Genomic DNA, 7,939 nt, shown 5'->3' with positions numbered 1-7,939 from the left:
CGGACGCAGGCGCTACATTCATGCCTGAGGGATGATCTGGGAAGAGCCTCTGAAATTGGCAATTAGCCGCGGCGAGCATGGAGGTTTTCTTTCATGCCAGCTGTTAAAATTGCGATAATCGTGCTCAAAATGAAGACATACCGCGGGTTCTCTTTTTTGGGTATTTAGTACACGGAAGAGCTACCTATGATCTTCATCATCAGCTATTAGTGCGCACTGGGACTCCTTTGAATGTAATTATTCATAACTTAAACAGCCCAGAGCAGTGCATGGGGAAGACGCAGGCGGCGCTGCAGACTGAATACTCACAGTAGGTTTTAGATAGAGGCGCATATGGAAAGATTCCAAAGCGGCGTAAGTATAAGCCGTGGTTACAGAGTTTTCTTTCATGCAGCCCTACACATTGCTGTGGAAGATGGACATCAAACACGCGGGGTCATGAAATGTGTGTTTATGACAGTAAACTGTACTCTATATCCACGCATAGAGAGAGCGGGGTTAATTTAAAAAGAAAAGGAGAGAGATAATAATAATAATAATTGTTTTTTCGGGGAAAGGAAATGGCGCATTATCTGTCTCATATATCGGTGGACACCTAAACCGCGCCGTAAGTGAAGGAATAAAGGAGGGAGTGAAAGAAGAAAGGACGAGAGAGGTGCCGCAGTGGAGGGCTCTGGAATAATTTCGACCACCTGGGGATCTTTAACGTGCACTGACATCGCACGGCACACGGGCGCCTCAGCGTTTTTCCTCCATAAAAACGCAGCCGCCGCGGTCGGGTTCGAACCCGGGAACTCCGGATCAGTAGCCGAGAGCCGCAGGTGACAGGGCGCGACTCGTAAGCGGCCAACACTGGCCTTTCGAATGCATACGACGGACCAGCCCCATAGATGCAGTCTCCAGCCTTAAAAGATGTGACACGGAGCACTGTTTTCAGAGTGCGCAAGTTCAATCAGATGGAAGTGCCACTGCTTGAAAGCCACGCTGGTGTGATTTGGCCTTTCACCGCTGCTATACCACTGTTGCGCATAGGGCATCCCACCGCTGCTGCCATTGTTGTTGTCGTCCCGGTAGTGCGGCCGAAATTTCTGCCAGTCGGGGCGGATTCCTCATAGGTGCAGGCCAGCCGAAGAAATATAACAGCGCAGCAAAAGCAAAGGACTCTATATACAATTCCCGCATGACAGTACAAATGTTTGGTTTATGGGGTTTAATGTACCAAAGCGACTCAGGCTATGAGGGACGACGTAGTGGAGGGCTCCGGATAAGTTCGACCACCAGGGGTTCTTTAACGTGCACTGACATCGCACAGTGCACGGGCCTCTAGCATTTCGCCTCCATCGAAATGCGACCGCCGCGACCGGGATCGAGCCCTCGCCTTTTGGGTCAGCAGCCGAGCACCATGACTACTGAGCCACCACGGCGGCTGACGGCACTAAGGTTCGATACAGGGGCCATAAAGGCTTCTCGAGACGGGCTCGCTCGGACTACGAAGACCCCAATCGCTCCGTCTCTCTCTGCTCTCCCTACGGCCCCCTGAATTGCTTTTTATACCCCGGGTGGTTGACCGACGGTTGCATCAGCCGGAACGCCGGAAGGTTGGCTTATCAATAAGACCGCTTCGCGAGGTTCACGGCGGCCTCGAGTGCGTACTGGCGTGTCCGGAGGGGTTGCCGCCGGGCGTATAGGGCAGCGGGGTGAGCTTGCGCTGCGCCGATCCAGCTCGGCGCTCGGCACCTGGCTTCAACAGGATGCCATCGGAAATGTCTTTTGTCGAAAAAGTTCTGGCACAATAACGCCCAATCTAGGCCTATATGGAGAAGTTGCGCTGACTGCCACGCGGAATTCCAAAAGTAGTATATTAGTTGAAATGAACGGCTGCGCAAATAAGGACACAGACAATTAAGAAAGAGACACCACATGTCTGTGTCCTTATTTGCGCAGCCGTTCATTTCATCATGCACCAACTCGCCCCTCAGGCCGTTATTCTGTAGTATATTAGGACGCATTCATAAAAGGCAGCTGTGTCGAATTGCTACTTGATCCCAGTTTTCTTCATAAAATTCCAAAGTTTTCTTCATAAAATTCGCTTATTGGCTGGAGGTCAGCGGCCTCACCAAACCAGCAATTCCCATTGGCTGGAGGGAAGTGCTGACCAGACCAGAAGTGCTGTCATTTCCGGCAAATGCATCAACAGCTTCGAATACTATCGCACTGCCAAAGCATAGTGTAATTAGGTATCCCTTTGAATCTCTGAAGCATTTATCGAAGCATATGCGTTTTACCACAGCGCCGGATTTATAATAGACCACTCGTCGACGACATGCATAAATGCGTATGTGCGAGCGCGTACTCAGAGCTGAAACCTGCAGCAGCTCTTGAAAGGCCTCGAACTTCATCGCGATATCATTCCGGCGAACGCGTTTGACCACCGAAATATTTTCTGAACCCGAACTACGTGAGCGCGTCGATGTTTCAGCGCCCATTCAAATCAAAAGCAAATGCTCGAAAGGGAGCGAACGTTCACGCCTGTGACTGTCGAGGCTCGATAACAACCTCGACAGTACAGAAAAATAAACGTGGACCAGCGTAGACGAACACCTACGTTGCGCCAGAGATCGGACAAAGCAGTTCAGGAAGGAACACGGTTTACTAGCCGACATAAAATCGACCGCGCGCGCTCCCCATATTTGCGTCGTCTGCTATAGCTGCCACAGCCCCGTCAGCTTAAAATGGCAATGGTGAGTATGGTATATAGCCGGCGGGCAGCCCGAAACCGCCCAACGCGAGATAAATGAATGCGTTCGGGCAGCCACCGGATGGTCGCGAGTTGGTTGGCTGAACAACCGCCTGGCTCCAGCCCCTGTCACTAACGCCTGGCTCCGGGCTCTGTCAGCCCGCGGGCAGTCAGAAGTGGATAATCGAATAAGCCCAGTGCCGGATCTGCAGTCTTAAGGTGGTGGTGGTAGTGGTTGTTTATTAAAATAATAGTAAAAAGGAAGGAAAAGATTTTTTCTAGCCCCGGCATCTGCCATCGATACTGAAGCACCTGAGCTGGGGCAGCGGAAATAAAGGACAGCAGGCAGAATGGAGAAATGAAATGAAAGAGGTGAGGGGACAGGAAGAGAGGATAGGGGGAGAAGTAATATGTACAAACTATTTACACAATAGGAAATGTGTCCAGGTTGTGCGCGTGATTCGTTCATTTTAAAGGAATTAAATCACACACGCGCACAGCACTGTGTTGGTTACAACTGGAGTGGGGCGTCCAGTTATTAATCGTTCAAGGTAGAAGAAAACAGACGAACTGATATCGCATATGCACGAGTTTCCTCAACTGTGCCTTACTGTGTTGCACAGTAGAGGCATTTTGCCAGTTCAAAGCATATCTGGAGGAGCTGGGCCTACACGCTTTTTAAAGTGAGCAATCAGGATACACTCTAAAAATTTTCACCCTGTAGGTTGTTACCGCACGCACAGTGTGCATAAATTAGAACCCTTAAGAATGCTATAACCCTTACACCCCCTAGAATGATTGCTACGTTGGCTGTAACACTCGTATACGCCCCCTGCGTCACCTGTGCAGGTAGGGCGCCTGGATGCCCGCTCGCGCTGGCCATCCAGGCACCCTATGTAGAAGCGCCACTGAAAGCCTCCTAGCGGCGACCACTGGAAACAGGATCGGGACGCTCTCCCCGGCTTCTCCATCAGCGAGCATGTAAGTTGCCCATAGTACGGGTGAGCAATATTTTTGCGGTGACAGCGACCAAAAGGCAATTAAACGATGTCGAAGCTATGTGTGCCGACCTATTCGGCTTACGCGCGATATGGTTACCGCGGGCTAATGTCACAAAGGCCGGCTACTACATGGAGCTGATCGCGAGTACATCGATTTTTTTTAGTCTGATGGCATTAGGAGTGCCATGAAGGCACCTGCCAGCCGGGGCAGGCAGTGTTTAGGGAAATTTTCCTCTCTCCGCCTGCCACCTGCAGACCGTCCCCCTCTTCCCCACCTCCTCGCCCTATCAACTTGTAAAGTAGAAAAGGGAGACGCCGAACTAAGAATGAACCGGCTGTGTTTTTATGGAGGAAAAACGCTAAGGCGCCCGTGTGCTGTGCGATGTCAGTGCACGTTAAAGATCCCCAGGTGGTCCAAATTATTCCGGAGCCCTCTACTACGGCACCTCTCTCTTCCTTTCCACTTTCACTCCCTCCTTTACCCCTTTCCTTACGGCGCGGTTCAGGTGTCCAACGATATATGGGACAGATACTGCGCCATTTCCTTTCCCCCCCCCCAAAAAAAAACCAATTAATCAGCAAAAATGAATAGAAGAAGCGATTACAATTTGAAATTGCATAAGAACGGAATCAGAATAGAATCGGAATTGGAATAGAATCAAAATGAGAATACATAGGCGAGTGAAAGATAGTGTAATCAGTAACTGAGATAGAACCAGAATAGGAATAGATTGCCGAGTAAAAGATAAAATTATTGTCGATTTGCGTGGTTGGTCCAAATGCGAGTTAGGTGTGCTAGCAGTTCGGTTTTCCCTTCACTTCCGGTGTCCAGTTCCAGTGATAACGGATGGCAGCTCCGGATAGCGATAACGGGTTAATGTCTATATATGCGTAATTAGTCATTCTACGCATTGACTATAGGATTCTTCCTAGCACTCCTGGCACAGTGTTGCGCAGCGGTCAAGCGATGCGCAACTGCCCTTCTATGGCAGGTGCTGCCATCGGTGGCACGTGGGTTGCTTGGGTTGGGTTGCGATCCGAATTCTTCTTTCCGAACAGCTTCACACGATTTATTGAGCTGCCGCCTGGCACGGTGGGCAGGCCAGCAACCTGCCACCGGACGGACGGACGGACGGACGGACGGACGGACGGACGGACGGACGGACGGACGGACGGACGGACGGACGGACGGACGGACGGACGGACGGACGGACGGACGGACGGACAGACAGACAGACAGACAGACAGACAGACAGACAGACAGACAGACAGACAGACAGACAGACGGACAGACGGACAGACGGACGGACGGACGGACGGACGGACGGACGGACGGACGGACGGACGGACGGACGGACGGACGGACGGACGGACGGACGGACGGACGGACGGACGGACGGACGGACGGACGGACGGACGGACGGACGGACGGACGGACGGACGGACGGACGGACGGACGGACAGACAGACAGACAGACAGACAGACAGACAGACAGACAGACAGACAGACAGACAGACAGACAGACAGACAGACAGACAGACAGACAGACAGACAGACAGACAGACGGACGGACGGACGGACGGACGGACGGACGGACGGACGGACGGACGGACGGACGGACGGACGGACAACGGCTAAATGGGCACTAAAATTCCCCCGCATTTCCTCCACAGCAATTCAATTGATGGCACCTAATTGTTTGCTTTAAATTAGAGTCTTCGTCCACGACGGTCGCGTTTGAAGAAAAACACACACAAAACACGTACAAACATGTTCACGAAAAGCGGTTAGAAGTCAGGCTTGTGGAGAGCAAACCTAATGAAAAGCAACGGTGATTTTCACTGCGCCGAATTAGACAGCGACGCGTTGCTGAATAGTAGGAGCAGCCTCTAGCAGGAGTGATTTTTGAAGCAGCGTTCGTCAAATGCTTCCGCTTCCCCGCGTGCAGTCCCCTTTTATATTGCATACTCAGTCTGTGGCCACGAAATAGTGTATTTATAAAGTTAATTCAACATCATCATCATCAGCCTGACTACGCCCACTGCATAGCAAATGCCTCTCAAATGTCTCCTTGATTAAGCCTGTCCTTTGCCAGCTGCGGCCACCGTATCCCCGCAAACTTCTTAATCTCATCCGCCCACCTAACTTTCTGGCGCCCCTGCTATACGCTTCTCTTCCACTGGAGTCCAGTCCGTTACCATTAAGGACCATCGGTTATCTTGTCTTCGCATTACATGCCCTGTCCAAGCCCATTTCTTCCTCTTGACTTCGACTCGGATGTCACTAACCCGCGTTTGTTCCCTCACCCACTCTGCCCGCTTCCAATCTCATAACGTTATACCTGTCATCTTTTTTTTTTTGCGTGGCTCGCTGCGTTGTCCTTAACTTAAACTGAATCCTTTCCGTTAGCCTCCACGTTTCTGTTAATGACTGTAATTAATTATTTTATAAATGAATTTTATTAAAATGCACCACTGCTCTTTGTTTCGGCAGAGATTTCATCTCTCGTTTGCCAGGTCGTGCGCCTCGAAAGCAGGAGCAACGCGCGAGAAACCTGCGTTCTAAACACGAATACGCCTACATGGGAGTAAAAAGAGGGAGTAATCTGTCCTCTAGAGCACTCCCTTCTACAAAGGGGAGTGCGCTGGAGGACATATTACTCCCTCTTTACTCCTTCCTGCTTAGAGTGTGGGCCAGCAAGCCATCGGAGTTGGACATGCGTTGGAACTGGGAAAAGAGAAAGATACATAGCCTCTGGCTGAAAAAGCTTTTTGTTGTGCAAAGACAGGATTGCCCTAAAATGCGTCAGCAGAACGGCTATTCAGCATGGCGAAGGGCGCCCTATCTTCAAAGCAGTGGCAAATTTCGGCACCCACTTTGAAGCTCAGCTGCTCCTGCGATTAAGTAAACTGAGAAAGCTGAATGATTATAGGACCTGTGTCCAGTGAAGTTTTTGTGTGAAAATTAAAAGTAATTTTAAATATAATCGCAAGTACTTTCTGAAAGTAACTGTAATGTAATGGCATTACTTTTTGTGAATATTAATTAGTAAAGTGTTTTAATTACATTTTCGTAGTTTTTGCGAAAGCAATTAGTTATGTAATTCTGTTACTTCTTAAAAGTAATTTTACCATGCATACATCGGGGTCGGGACCCATAAAGAAGTCGTCACGCCGTGCGCCCTCGTAGTAGGCGGCGGCCGCTCGCACTTGAGACCTTGGGACATTGCGCGGCCGGAAGCCCTGGGGCGCTCGGTGCCCAGCAAAGTCCACAGGTTGCACAGAGAGGCTGCGGCTCACCCAGCGGATACACAGAAGGCATCTCAGTGCGGTGAGTTCCTGGCTGTGGGCGAACTCAGCTCGAACTACCTGGCGGATGGTGAAGACCAGGTCGCAGGAAGAAGCCGTATCAATGGCAGCCACCCTTGTTACTGCATCCATCTTGGCCGTTATTCGCCGCATCCTTAAATTCTCGAATGTCCGGCATTGCCGTATGACAGCTAAGACAGATGCAAGGTTGAAAATGAAAATTGATTTTTGGGGAAAGGAAATGAAGCAGTATCTGTCTCACATCTCTGCGCGCACCTGAACCACGCCGTAAGGGAAGGGACAAAGGAGGGACTGAAAGAAGAAATTAAGGAAGAGGTGCCGTAGTGGAGGGCTCCGCAATAATTTCGACCACCTGGGAATCTTTAGCGTGCACTGACATCGCACAGCACACGAGCGCCTCTGCGTTTCGCCTCCATCGAAACGCTGCCGCCGTGGTCGGGGGGAGGGGGGTGGAAACATTTATTGTCAAGCAATACAGGGGGCAAACCCCCTAACATGGCATGAGGCAACCCTTAGGGGGCTGCCCTTACAGGGCAAAGGACAGCCCTTGGAGGGCTATCCGCTTCAGGGCGTCGGTAATTATCCGGCGCTGGTCAGCAGCAGCGGAGCTGGCCAGGAGAGTCTCTCAGTATGACTCCGCCGTGGTTGGAGATGGAGGGTGTGGGAAGGTCGGACATGTGAGGAGGACGTGAAGAAAGTCTCCCGGTTTTCCGCAGAGCTTACAGGAAGAGAGGAATTGATCGGGGTAGCGGGCATGAAGGAGAATAGGGTAGGGAGCAGTTCGGGTCTTGACTCGGTGCCAGTGGGAGGTCTAGGTTAAGGTTAGGGAGGGAGCCTGCGGTGCGTAAACGCGCCGGGTATCTCGGTAGTA

Source organism: Amblyomma americanum, chromosome 2, assembly GCF_052857255.1.
Source record: "Amblyomma americanum isolate KBUSLIRL-KWMA chromosome 2, ASM5285725v1, whole genome shotgun sequence".
Lineage (NCBI taxonomy): Eukaryota > Metazoa > Arthropoda > Arachnida > Ixodida > Ixodidae > Amblyomma > Amblyomma americanum.
Note: the sequence above shows the minus strand (reverse complement) of the source record.